At 29.8% G+C, this 15,575-nt stretch overlaps 1 long non-coding RNA gene across 1 annotated transcript; it reads left to right on the top strand.

Moving 5' to 3' along the window:
* Positions 1–355: 355 nt before the first annotated feature.
* Positions 356–13,415, top strand: LOC120766931. Its single transcript, XR_005704631.1, has 3 exons — positions 356–907; positions 2,331–12,894; positions 13,229–13,415. It is a non-coding gene; the product is annotated as an uncharacterized LOC120766931 (long non-coding RNA).
* Positions 13,416–15,575: the final 2,160 nt, after the last annotated feature.

The raw sequence follows: 15,575 nt of genomic DNA, 5'->3' as shown, positions 1-15,575 counted from the left end.
AATTTATAAAATATCATAAATGAACATGAATAATTATAATAAATAAAATTTGCAGTAAAAATTGGCATGAACATTAAAATTTCACAACGACTTGGTGACTTCACTGTTTTTGTATTGATCCAGGTGATACTTATACATTAATATGTACATATGTATGTATGTCAGCTGAATACGATCCAAAAAGTCAGTATACCTTCTCGCTTAATGATACCTTCCACCGAAAAGGTAACACATTAACTTCCTATGTGTTGAAGTGAGACAAAAAGACTTAAAACGAAAATCAATAAAAGCGATTTGACTGTGGAATTTTCCCGACTTTTCCGAGCTGCACAGCCGACGTGTATAAATACAGCAATGCCAGTCGGCATTCTATCATTTGTGTTTCAGTCGTACAGCATAGTGTTTGAAAATATTAAAGAGTCAAATTGTGAAAAAGTGTATTGGTAGCTGAAAAAGTGTTTTAATAGTGTGAACGAAGAAGAAAATAGTTCTGTGGAAATGGCTGCCGGAAATTGGGCTTTAGTGAGGAAATTGCAAATACGGTTAGGCGAAGAACCGGGAGGCTAGCAGAGGCGACGTACATAAAGATGAGCTTTGAAAGAAATCAATGAGAACAAATGAAATCTAGGCACAGAGCCGATTTTTGGATGTTTTTTTCAAACACACTTGGCTGTCTATTAGCTGTTACCGCGTACCCTAGTTACCAATTAGGCAGGCTGATTCGGTGAGGAATCTATGCTCAACAGACAGGCAGGCAGGCTTATAACATGGGCACCTACTTACTTATGTGTTGGGAACAATTGAGAGGCAGGCATAAGACACAATATCGGGCAGAAAGCTGCGTTGAAAAATGTCTGTGTAAAGTCTAGAACATGAGTAATCCAATGGATTTGGGAAAATGAGTAAGGTACAAAAAAGAAATCAAGTTGATTCGATTTTTTTTTACATTATACATATACCTAAGTAAATATATTTAACATCGTAATGTTTTCACATATACATACATATATTAGATATACGAAGTTATAGTATATACATGTATCCTACAACGCATATTTTACGTAGTTGAAACGTTTTAACTTTATTTCTCTATTTAACGTGCGCATATTACGTATAATAAGTCTGTGAAAAGTGTTTTTATTTGTTCAATAGCAATTGATGTCTCTGTGTTCGTATAACTCTTCGTCATTTACATATGATATCTAATATATTTAGTACATATATATTATGTATATTGAACTTGTTTCTTCTTGCTTCAACGCAATATTGCGAACTTGTAATTTTCCACTATTTTTTTTTCCAATTACATTTTTAATGTATGCATACATACTTATATATAAATATAATTAGTCAGACTTTCGTAAAACTTTTCTACACGATGTATACGTGAATAAGCAAGCGTTCAACGATCATATAGCCATTTCACTCTTTCGAAATGTGGATTTCAAGGCAGCTGCGCAATTTTATATGCTACGTACATCTGTTTTATTTATAATTAAATTTCACTACCACTGTTAAGAATTTTTCTGGAATAGTTTCTACCATATTATTAGCGCAGTGGAGAGACCTCCATTGAATATAAATATACGTTGGCTTTTAGTGGTGCGAATTTGATCGTGCCTGCAATTCCTATGTAAAAATGCGAGTATGTGTATTACATACATACTACATAAGTATGTATACTTCACTGACTACAAAAGAAATAAATATACATGTACTTTATTCATGCCAAGTCTTGCTATAATATTTTCATGGGTCTACTGTCTAAATTTGTTAATTTTTCACCTTGAATATTTTTTTGTTTCGATTCACTTGGTGAAATTATAAATTAATATTTATATTCATATTTTTTCATAAATTTTTTCACACACATACGAGTATATACTTATGTATATCTCCCACTGTGAAAAAAGAGTTCCCTATATTAATCTGCACAACTTTCAGTAATATATTTAAGCAAAACAAAACACTAAATTTTCAAAATCCCAAGATTTTAATTTATTTGTAATCCAAATCAAAATTGCAGGCTAATCTAATTTCATAATTTCGGTTTCACAAACCTGCTACATACTTTTTGCTAAGCTTAGAATACCCAATAAATGTTTTAGCGCCTTACCATGGGACTTACACATCATCATTATATTTATGGGCAATTAATTGATTAAGCACTCGTACATCTTTCTATAAAATGCATTCAAAATAGTTACACATATATAAACTATACATTTATACATTTTAGTTCTAAAATAATAATAGTACTCTAGCATAAATGAATAAGTCTTTCTCACAATCTTATATCGTAACCATGTTTCTTTCTTTGAACTTTATAGTTGTTGGGCGTCTTTGAAAAGCAATTTTGTCGTTTATACTACTTCCGCTACATGCAAACATAAGTCTATAACTAAATGTTATTGCAGTTTGCTGAAAAAAATGAAACACTACTCAGTTATAAAGACAATAATTGACCATAGGCGCAGAGCTCCTCGTTCGTAATAAACTGAAGACAAAGCGATAAGCCCATCTACTACAATATCCATAGTATATCTTCTTCGACATTGTTGTTTCTTCTACTGCCAAAAAGGCCCTTGTCATCGACGGTAGAGGAATGTTATGATGCAGAATTGGTATTTGTTTTGTTCCACTTACTTACCTAGGATATACTGTTCATATAAATATAAATATACGTACGTTAAAAACCCCCAGTTTAGCACAAATTGTTAAGAAACCTAACACAAATAATTTTTTTTTTAATATAAAAAGCTTTGAATTATATATTTAAAAGGTTGAAAGAGTAAATCAAATAACTCCATATGTACATGTGTCTTAAACCTACATAAATCAAACTTATTGAAATATTGTTTTATCGGTCTCTTATATAATTATGTTAATACAAAATTACTGCGTTATTTATCATATATGACAATACCAATTTATATAAATCAAAACCAAACACAATGCAGAAAAAAAAACAAAAAATAAGCTAAAAAAAATTAAGAAAAGCATTACAACGAAGGTAAAAATAAATAACTATTCCTTCCCACTTTGTTAAGTCTTTAATTAAATTCTTTAGGAACGCCCCGTCGTCGACCAAAGTGAGTACAAACGTAAATAATACATAGAAATAATGAATTTTAAACGCACAAATATATAAATAATTTATTATATTTGTTTTACATTGCCCTACAAAAAATGCAACAAATGCACTGAACTAAAATGGTCACAGATTTTATAACTATTATTTCATAAGAAACTGTAGGAAACAACTGCGATACATAAATCAAAAAACTACCTGAAAATAATATAAAATACATTAAGAAACCGATGGGAAAGCGAAAAACGATAAATCAAATAAAATTTTTCGGGATGTAATATAAAGCGCTTTATATTATAATATGGTTTTATAAACTGTTCCAAAAATACCTATATATAAATTCTGCGTACCCTTATAAAAATATCCGATTATATGCTCTTAACAAGAACGATGGACGGTACTTAATAAGTTGTAGAAGTAATAATCTTTAGGTAGGATGCCGATAAAATACAAGATTCTGGTGATATTATTGCAACAAATATTTCATCATATGGTATTTTGAACAATATGAAAAGAAAGAGTGTAGATAAAAAACACAAGTGCCAAATATGCCAAATTTTTGGCGAAAAACAACTATGAATATAAATTCATGTTTATTCTTATGAAATGGCACAAGGTGGACTATTTACCATGTCCTTTTAGTGGTAAACATCTTAAACGACTTTAAAACTGCCAGTATTTGGATTCATTCAAAACTATTTCTGATTTAAAATACTTTTTTATTCATATTTCCTGAGCTTCCCTCAGTTTGGTAAAGAAGACATAACAAAGAAAACAGCTTTCATTCTTCAATCATTTCAACCATTTGGACTCGCCACTTCTTTGCTCGCCCTGATTGAGCCACACTCTGTTCTTAAAAAATTATATGTGAAAGCTATTCATTACAACAATATTCAATAAAAGTCTATTCAATATAAAACTCTTGTGGATACCACATTAAAGTGGCACAGGTTCTTGCTAGTCTCATTCAATTTGATTCCTGCAAACCATTTGTTCACCAAGTTTATCAAACGGTGTAAAGCATCAGTCACATCACAATATCCACAGTTGTTGTACAACATATTGATTTTCAATTCCCTATTTTCGCTATCGATCGATAATTAGATCTTTTCTCATTTCCACCAAGCTGTCACTAATTCGTGTGATGGTCTCCATCATTTTTACCCACACGTTTGATTTCACGATTTTGTGAAATGGTCAAGGTGATATTAAATAAATAGTTACCAAATATGTAACTTAGTCAAAATTCAAAATTTCCAATCCTATTACTTACTCAAAATTTCATTTCAAGTCCAAATACCAAAACTGAAACGTTAAGATGAAATGAGAAATATTTCACAATAATATTCAGAATACCCGAGTTAATGGTTAAACTACTAATGTTAAAATATAACATACAAAATTTATAGCTCCAACCATAAGATGGTGTTTTGAGCCGTTGAGGTTTAATTTTTTTTGAAGCGTATTAATGATCCATAATTGAAGTGGAACCAAAACAAATATAAAAGTATAAAAGCGTATTAATAACATAGCCCTCATTTAGCCTGAATGAATATAAATGGTGCATAAACGAAAACCTATACACGTATAATAGAAATAACAAACACGATATTTGGTTATTATTACGGAAGTAACTTACAACTTTTCTCTTCAAAAGTTTTAAATGTTAACAAAACGTAACCATATATAATTCTACAATTAAAAACGTAAACAAGAAAGAAACGTTGCCATATTTCAATATTACTTAACATAATACACCACGCTTAATTTCGTTTAGACGCGTCTCGGATTATTTTTTTTTAAATACACTATTTCTACTACAAAATTTAAACTTTGATGTTATTGTTACAGTCAAACTTCGATAAAAATTGGAAAAACGTCAAAATTTAATAAACATACAATTGATGACGATACACAGTTCTATGAACTACTAAACCTTGATAGATAGGCAGAGTAAATTACCGATCCATATTTATTTGCGATACTGCAATAACACTATACATAAAACACCGCGCAAAATTTCATTGAAATTCTTTAAAAAACGTCTCATATAATACTACTACGTTTACACAATTTTTTCTACTAAATTTATTCTTCGAAAATATTACCAAAATCAAACTTCGATAATATTGCGAAAAGCGTCGAAATATATTGAACACACAGTTGATGACAATACAAATTTTATGAATTACTAAACAATAAAAGATAGGAGAGATTAAGTACCAATCCATATCTTTTTAACAACATTGCAATAATACTAAACATCACACATCTCGTCTACATTCATAAATATTATTCAAAACACGTCTCGTTTAATTTTATTACTATTTCTATTTTTTCGAAAATATTCTTAAAATCAAACATCGAAAATTTTTTGCAACATTTGATGACAATAAAGACTTCTTTGAACTATTTTACACCCTGCAAGTTTTGAGCGATAAAATTATCGATCCATATTTATTTCCAATATTTCAGTAGTACTAATCATAATACATTTCGTATAAGAATACAATTACAATAATTTTATTTTGATTACACAAAGCTTACAAAAGAGTAAAGCCTTATTAAAACAATTTGAACTGAAAGAGACCCTAACGACGAAACCCTAATATTTTTACACAAAGAAAATGTCTTCGAAAAGCGTACAAAGAGCAAAGAGTTTAAGAAAAGCGTTATTAAATTAATTTGGTATGATAGACCCTATCGACGTAACCCTAATATTTTTACGAAAAGAAAATGTCTTCGAAAAGCGTACAAAGAGCAAAGAGTTTAAGTAAAGCGTTATTAAAATAATTTGGTATGATAGACCCTAACGACGTAACCCTAATATTTTTACGAAAAGAAAATGTCTTCGAAAAGCGTACAAAGAGTAAAGAGTTTAAGTAAAGCGTTATTAAAATAATTTGGTATGATAGACCCTAACGACGAATTCCTAATTTTTTTACACAAAGAAAATGTCTTCGAAAAGCGTACAAAGAGCAAAGAGTTAAAGTAAAGCGTTATTAAATTAATTTGGTATGATAGACCCTATCGACGTAACCCTAATATTTTTACGAAAAGAAAATGTCTTCGAAAAGCGTACAAAGAGCAAAGAGTTTAAGTAAAGCGTTATTAAAATAATTTGGTATGATAGACCCTATCGACGTAACCCTAATATTTTTACGAAAAGAAAATGTCTTCGAAAAGCGTACAAAGAGTAAAGAGTTAAAGTAAAGCGTTATTAAATTAATTTGGTATGATAGACCCTATCGACGTAACCCTAATATTTTTACACAAAGAAAATGTCTTCGAAAAGCGTACAAAGAGTGAAGAGTTAAAGTAAAGCGTTATTAAATTAATTTGGTATGATAGACCCTATTGACGTAACCCTAATATTTTTACGAAAAGAAAATGTCTTCGAAAAGCGTACAAAGAGTAAAGAGTTTAAGTAAAGCGTTATTACAATTGATGACAATACGAGTTCTATGAACTATTTTACCATGAAAGATAGGAGAGATTAAATTACCAATCCATATTTTTTTGCGACATTTCAATAGAACTAAGCGTAACATACCTCGTATAAATACATTCGTCGAAATTATTTGAAACACGTCCCGTATAATTTTAATTTGTTTACACTATTTCTACCACTAAATTTATTCTTCGAAAATATTACTAAAATCATACTTCGAAAATATTACGAAAAGCGTCGAAAAATATTGAACATACAATTGATGACAATACGAGTTCTATGAACTATTTTGCCCTGAAAGATAGGAGAGATTAAATTACCAATCCATATTTTTTTGCGACATTTCAATAGTACTAAGCGTAACATACTTCGTATAAATACATTCGTCGAAATTATTTGAAACACGTCCCGTATAATTTTAATTTGTTTACACTATTTCTACCACTAAATTTATTCTTCGAAAATATTACTAAAATCATACTTCGAAAATATTACGAAAAGCGTCGAAAAATATTGAACATACAATTGATGACAATACGAGTTCTATGAACTATTTTACCCTGAAAGATAGGAGAGATTAAATTACCAATCCATATTTTTTTGCGACATTTCAATAGTACTAAGCGTAACATACTTCGTACAAATACATTCGTCGAAATTATTTAAAACACGTCCCGTATAATTTTAATTTGTTTACACTATTTCTACCACTAAATTTATTCTTCGAAAATATTACGAAAAGCGTCGAAAAATATTGAACATACAATTGATGACAATACGAGTTCTATGAACTATTTTACCCTGAAAGATAGGAGAGATTAAATTACCAATCCATATTTTTTTGCGACATTTCAATAGTACTAAGCGTAACATACTTCGTACAAATACATTCGTCGAAATTATTTGAAACACGTCCCGTATAATTTTAATTTGTTTACACTATTTCTACCACTAAATTTATTCTTCGAAAATATTACTAAAATCATACTTCGAAAATATTACGAAAAGCGTCGAAAAATATTGAACATACAATTGATGACAATACGAGTTCTATGAACTATTTTACCCTGAAAGATAGGAGAGATTAAATTACCAATCCATATTTTTTTGCGACATTTCAATAGTACTAAGCGTAACATACTTCGTACAAATACATTCGTCGAAATTATTTAAAACACGTCCCGTATAATTTTAATTTGTTTACACTATTTCTACCACTAAATTTATTCTTCGAAAATATTACTAAAATCATACTTCGAAAATATTACGAAAAGCGTCGAAAAATATTGAACATACAATTGATGACAATACGAGTTCTATGAACTATTTTACCCTGAAAGATAGGAGAGATTAAATTACCAATCCATATTTTTTTGCGACATTTCAATAGAACTAAGCGTAACATACTTCGTATAAATACATTCGTCGAAATTATTTGAAACACGTCCCGTATAATTTTAATTTGTTTACACTATTTCCACCACTAAATTTATTCCTCGAAAATATTACTAAAATCATACTTCGAAAATATTACGAAAAGCGTCGAAAAATATTGAACATAAAATTGATGACAATACGAGTTCTATGAACTATTTTACCCTAAAAGATAGGAGAGATTAAATTACCAATCCATATTTTTTGCGACATTTCAATAGAACTAAGCGTAACATACTTCGTATAAATACATTCGTCGAAATTATTTGAAACACGTCCCGTATAATTTTAATTTGTTTACACTATTTCTACCACTAAATTTATTCTTCGAAAATATTACTAAAATCATACTTCGAAAATATTACGAAAAGCGTCGAAAAATATTGAACATACAATTGATGACAATACGAGTTCTATGAACTATTTTACCCTGAAAGATAGGAGAGATTAAATTACCAATCCATATTTTTTTGCGACATTTCAATAGAACTAAGCGTAACATACCTCGTATAAATACATTCGTCGAAATTATTTGAAACACGTCCCGTATAATTTTAATTTGTTTACACTATTTCTACCACTAAATTTATTCTTCGAAAATATTACTAAAATCATACTTCGAAAATATTACGAAAAGCGTCGAAAAATATTGAACATACAATTGATGACAATACGAGTTCTATGAACTATTTTACCCTGAAAGATAGGAGAGATTAAATTACCAATCCATATTTTTTGCGACATTTCAATAGAACTAAGCGTAACATACTTCGTATAAATACATTCGTCGAAATTATTTGAAACACGTCCCGTATAATTTTAATTTGTTTACACTATTTCTACCACTAAATTTATTCTTCTGAAAATATTACTAAAATCATACTTCGAAAATATTACGAAAAGCGTCGAAAAATATTGAACATACAATTGATGACAATACGAGTTCTATGAACTATTTTACCCTGAAAGATAGGAGAGATTAAATTACCAATCCATATTTTTTTGCGACATTTCAATAGTACTAAGCGTAACATACTTCGTATAAATACATTCGTCGAAATTATTTGAAACACGTCCCGTATAATTTTAATTTGTTTTCACTATTTCTACCACTAAATTTATTCTTCGAAAATATTACTAAAATCATACTTCGAAAATATTACGAAAAGCGTCGAAAAATATTGAACATACAATTGATGACAATACGAGTTCTATGAACTATTTTACCCTGAAAGATAGGAGAGATTAAATTACCAATCCATATTTTTTTGCGACATTTCAATGGTACTAAGCGTAACATACTTCGTATAAATACATATTATTTAAAACACGTCCCGTATAATTTTAATTTGTTTACACTATTTCTACCACTAAATTTATTCTTCGAAAATATTACTAAAATCATACTTCGAAAATATTACGAAAAGCGTCGAAAAATATTGAACATACAATTGATGACAGTACGAGTTCTATGAACTACGTTACCCTGAAAGATAGGAGAGATTAAATTACCAATCCATATTTTTTTGCGACATTTCAATAGTACTAAGCGTAACATACTTCGTATAAATACATTCGTCGAAATTATTTGAAACACGTCCCGTATAATTTTAATTTGTTTTCACTATTTCTACCACTAAATTTATTCTTCGAAAATATTACTAAAATCATACTTCGAAAATATTACGAAAAGCGTCGAAAAATATTGAACATACAATTGATGACAGTACGAGTTCTATGAACTACGTTACCCTGATCCTACATATCTGTCGCTGATTGGGTATTGAAAGATATAGGATATCCGTTTGTATATTTTTGTACATACAACCTCTTAGTGCTCTATGGAGATACATACAAACAATTGAAAAGATGTATTATCTCGAATGTCTTTGTAGGCATATAATATAATTTGTTTAATTTTTTGTAGAGAAATAGATTTTTAATTTCAGCTTAACATTTCAAAGCAAGTACAAGGATTATTTTCTCATTTATTTATACGTAATTTGTTCAAAGATCCTTTGTGTTGGTTTATCGACGCCTAAATATTTATATATGTGTATGATATTTTGTTGTTAAAAAATTTTACTCTTATTAGAGAAGATTTTGAAATTGGTTTTTACATACATTTGGATCTTGTCATATTTTACATACTGTGTATATATGTATATTAATATATTGAATATTAATAGTGTATGTAATAATCTTAATTGTAATTGCTACACGACCACGCATGCGGTTTCGTTGCCGGAGCAGTCACATTTACCCATACTTGTATTATCGCCATTAATTTGCAGATTACTTGTTCTTTCGATATTCACATACTAATAAAGTACTTTTTTACACTGGTGTAAATTTCCCGTCATGTCGAATGACTACCATAACTAATTATGTTGAAGATGTAGTTAGAAACTCAATTATTTTAAACTGCTTCGAATATTATATATATATTATAAATATTTTACGTACATACATACTCACAAAAAAATATGCTTTTAATTTGAATTAATATTCTTTTGAATATGTATAACAGTGTACTTCATGTCTACTCTGAAATGTATGCATCTATTTCAACCGTAAATATCAGTTTCAGCAATAACCGCTTAATCAGAACTCACCTTAATGTATTGCTGTAAAATGCAACAAACTCTTTTGGTTGAGTAAAATTTAAAATTGTTATTACTAAAGATATTTTTGATATTAATTATCTCGTTTCATTAAATAATTGTAAACGTTTAACCTCACTTGAAAGAAGAGAACTTTTTTCTATAAATATTATTTCTGTAGTCAAATAATAAACGATTCTTAATCCACGAATTTTTCAGTTAGCAATATACATACACATATGGTCATTTGAATAGAATCACATGCATTATTACACCATTTTTCACATTTTTCAAATTGTTTGTTTGCAAAAACTCGCTTGAATGATGTAGAATTGGAGTAAAATTTATTGGAATATGAAAACAAATATAACAATCAATTTCATGGAGCTTGCAGTAGTTTCGGAATGAAATGTTTTCTAAAAAGATATGCATGAATGACCTGTGGGAATGAGAAATCTATACAAAATAAACCGATTTGAGAAAGGAGCAAATAAAATTCGAGAAAATATACATATCTGTAATAATAGTTGTGAAACAAAATATAGACAGTTCAGGACTATGGAGGAAGTAATATATGAAATAAGGAGTACTTAAGATATATAATTCAGTTGAGAATGAGAATTCTATTCAAAATTAACATACTTGAGAGAGAAGCAAATGAAATTCGAGAAAATATATCGGAACACAAAATATTAACAGTTCAAGTCTATGGAGGAAGTAATATATGAAATAAGAGAGTGCTTAAGATATACTATATAATTCAGTTGGTGAAATCTTTAAAATCCAAAGCAAATAATATTTATTTCAATATGTCAAAGAAAGGAATGTGATATTGAGTGAAATAATGAATCTGGAGTTCCTTGCCACTAGAATACGCCGTCAAATTAGTAGAAAGCATGCCTCGGAGATGCCAGGCAATTATCGACGCCGATGATGACTGGACATATTATTGACCAAATTTCATCATTGTTTGTAATGTGTACAATGTATATGTATATAAATATGAAAGTTTCAAAAAATAATTTTTTTTTATAAATTAACACAACCACGCTCTTACTTGACAGACTGTACTAAACAGTAAAGACTTATAATTCGAGAGCATAAAAAAGGAATTTTTCTAACAGAAAAATTGTGCGACTTAACTGAACCCAGTTGAATTAGCCTTGAACTCTCTGATTGCTTGCAGTTGTCTCCCGTCCTCGTCAGAGAAAAATTTACAAAGTTGCAAAAAATCAAAGTGATGAACTAGGAAACACATTTAGGATGCGACCTTTGACCAAATCGAAAAAAATGAATAATAACATAAAAGAAAAGTTCAGAACAAAATGCGTTATGCAGTTTCGTAAAAAATCTCGCAAATATAGTGAACACTGAGCATTCCATTAATATACCAAAAATTAAAACAACATAAGCTATCTGCATATCACTGGGATAAACAGAAAAAATAATGAAATGAAAATAGGAACAAACCAAGAATAGGAAAATGAAACAAACAGAGAAAATGTGAAAATAGTATTGATTTAAAGCGTGTATATTTTTCAGGCCATATTTGTAGAAATTTCAAAGTTTAGAAATTTTTATGATCCTTCTATAATATTTTCGTGAAAAAAAGAAAATTTATAATATTTATATCAAACCAATTAATATTTCTTTTAGTAGTAAACTATTCAAATAAATGATTGCTTTTGATAAGATCTGTTTTTATAATTAAAAACTATATTCACACTTATCTAACATAAAAACAACTATAAAAAATAAGCTTTGCATATGTCTAAAAGACCCATCGTTGATATTGATTAAAAGCGCTCAATTTTTATTTAATCTTCACTTTAAAGCTTCGTTATTGAAAATTTTTCAAAATTCAACAATTAACTTTCAGCACAAAAACTACCAATTTCAATTTGAGTTTTTGTTTCGGTAGAAAACTAATTTTCTACATAACTTCAATTTCATAATACTCTTTATTCAAGAAGCTTCATTGAATTTTACTAATTACTTCATTTCGTATTCAATAATATTTAATATAAATTTTCGGGGTGAGGTTCTTCTCTAGTCTTTTATATGAATTTATTTCATAACACATCAATAAAAATATAACTCCTCTGTGGTCTTCTCAACACCACAAAAATGAACCTCACCCACCAAAATATATAAACAAAGAGATCAATAATGCACTTGCATAAAATTCGTTAAACGAGCATGGATGACTTTGTGGACGACCGAAGGAAGCCAGTTAAACTGAGAGTGAGCGCGTTGCAGAAGAACCCTACCGAGGATGCGAATAGTAATCTAGCTGAAGCTGAAGTTCAAAGAAGGTAAAATTTATTTTGTTAATAAAAATTTAGTTTACGAAAAATAATGACATATGTATATCTTCATGCATAGGATTTATACACTAATTAGACATAAATACAACAATTTATTGGCAGCCGTTTCAAGAAAGAACAATAAATTGAACATGCAATTTCAAAATTTAATTGTATTTAATTTAAATAACATATCTCCGAACAAAATATAATATAAACTTCGTAGTAGGTCTTTGCCAACTAAATTCTGAAATTGGGTGATATTTATCAATATATTTTAACATATAATATTATAAAAATACTATTAAAATAAATCTATATTTAAAAAAAACTGTTTTTACAGATTTTTGAAACAACTTCCAATATCATGGAAAAGCAGCATACATCATTGAAGGTTCCGTTAGTTACTCAAAAGAAGCATCTGCGCGTGATAATCTTCAGTTGAAATGTCATCAGATATGTATATGCTTATATAATGTTTACTTGTCAAATTTTATTTCCTTCGCCCGTTTTGTTAAATGAAATTGCGATTTATTTAATAGTTTATAAGTTTAATATATTTAAATATAAAATTATTAACAAATAAACCAATGTTCCAATATGAAAAACGAAATATTTGTAATACATTTCCTTTAAACGGTACTAGTCTCTATTATGGTAAGTAAAAATGTGATTTATGTAAAAAATTATATTAGGTTGTCAAAAAAGTCTTGCAGTATATTTTACAGGCATATTTTACAATACTACTACGATAAAGGCAAAAATGCATCTCAAGCCGTCAATAAAATTTGTGCAGTTTATGGACCCGATACAGTTTCCATTTCCACCGCACAACGATGGTTTCAACGTTTTCGTTCTGGTGTAGAGGTGGTCGAAGATGCGCCACGCTCCGGAAGGCCTGTCGTCGAAAATTTCGATAAAATCGCTGAATTGGTCGAAAGAGACCGGCATAGTAGCAGCCGTAGCACCGGTTAAGAGCTGGGCATGAGTCATCAAAAATTCATTTCCATTTCAATAAAAAAAAAATTCAATAAAAATACCGCAAGACTTTTTTGACAACCCATTATATGGCCTGTATGTAACATTCAAGGCAGTTTTTTAGCAATGCCAAAAATTCTTTCAAGGCAAACCATATTTTGCGATTAATCCTATTAGTACTCTCGAAAAAATTCTTATAAGAAAGATGCCGCCAAAGCAAAACCCTTGGCTTTACTAAAGTCCACTATCAATTCTCCTCAGAACCATAGTGGTTATATATTGTGACAAAAAACACTTAGAAACTGTAATTAAATTCCGCGCGTAAATGCATTTTTCAAAGGTAGTAGAACTGTCATTAATTACTATGCCAAATATGATCGCAATCTGTCAACCAGTTTGTTTGCAGTAGCTGCTTAAGTCGCTACACCTTGGTAGTGTCTTGCGATTTTTACAATTGATAAAAATTTTGAACAAAGAATTTGTCTCAAATTTTATATTTCTAACCAAATTTCGTGTGCGGAATCGGTCCGACCATTCGAAAAGGCTTACGGTAATTTAGTTTTATCAAAAACATAAGTCTTCGAGTGATACAAACTCTTCAAAGACCGTCTAGAGATCGTGAGATCGTTCAAAGACCGTCTAGAGATGCCTCGTTCTGAACGACTTTCGAACTCTTCAACTGATGAAAATATTAAAAAATGTGCTTAAAAATCTTCAGGCCTGTTCGATTCATTTTTTGGTATAAAACGCGTTCTTGCTCGACTTCACTTGACTTTTTCAAAAAGAGTGCCATAAACAGATCGCTTTGGCTTGATCTTGCGAATTCCGATCCCACATTCCTGGAGAGCATTCTAATTGCCGACAAAACATGGGTTTATGAGTTTGACATGCAAACAAGTAAACAATCATCGGAATGGAACCTGTTTTCAGTCGATCGAAGGGTAAAAACGAAATTCGCTGAAGGAGCTGAAGGCCAAAAGTGCTTATGAAAATTGTTTAGAGGACCGGAAAAATCGATGTCGTAAGTATTACATTTGGTAGTGATTTCTTAGAAGGCGAGAAAATAAATATTGATGAATAATTAAATTATTTGCGTTTTATTTACACATTCCGGGTACTTTTTGTCACAATGTATTGTGAGATTTCAAAGTGAAAAAGGACTATACAAAGCTTGGAAAGTAGTAACCATAATTTGCCATTAATTTTAGATCTGTGCATGTATTGGAAGGCCTTTGATAAAAAAAAAAGTTTAAGCTATTTTAATACTTATCTTCGTTATCGTCTTAAAAAATTGGCTCATTTTGAGCCAAAACAAGTATTCCAACTTCTAAGAATATTTTCCATACACTTGTTATAAGTCTCAGCTGGAATAGTCCTCAGTTGCCTTCAGGATTTTTCTCGGTTTCGGCTCATTCTTGTGGCGTCATTCGCTAGATTGTGGAAAATTTCGATGTCACATTCATAAGTCCAAATTTGGTCGCCTGAAATGATGCGGTTGATAAATGTAGACTCCTTAACACATTGTCAAGCATGACCTTTACTTGACGTCGTTTTTGTGAAAACTATATTTTTATTGTGCAAACCAGAGATTGATTTGATCTTTGCTGCAAAAAAACTGGTTCAAGCGTTTTTGACGTCGTGATTTGAGTTGAAGGTGATCCCATCTTTTGCAGAGACCAAAACAAATTATATTCCTAAAGTTAGGTAAGTCT

This window comes from Bactrocera tryoni, chromosome 1 (genome assembly GCF_016617805.1).
Source record: "Bactrocera tryoni isolate S06 chromosome 1, CSIRO_BtryS06_freeze2, whole genome shotgun sequence".
In the NCBI taxonomy this organism is placed as follows: domain Eukaryota; kingdom Metazoa; phylum Arthropoda; class Insecta; order Diptera; family Tephritidae; genus Bactrocera; species Bactrocera tryoni.
Note: the sequence above shows the minus strand (reverse complement) of the source record. Positions and strands in the feature narration are given on the sequence as shown.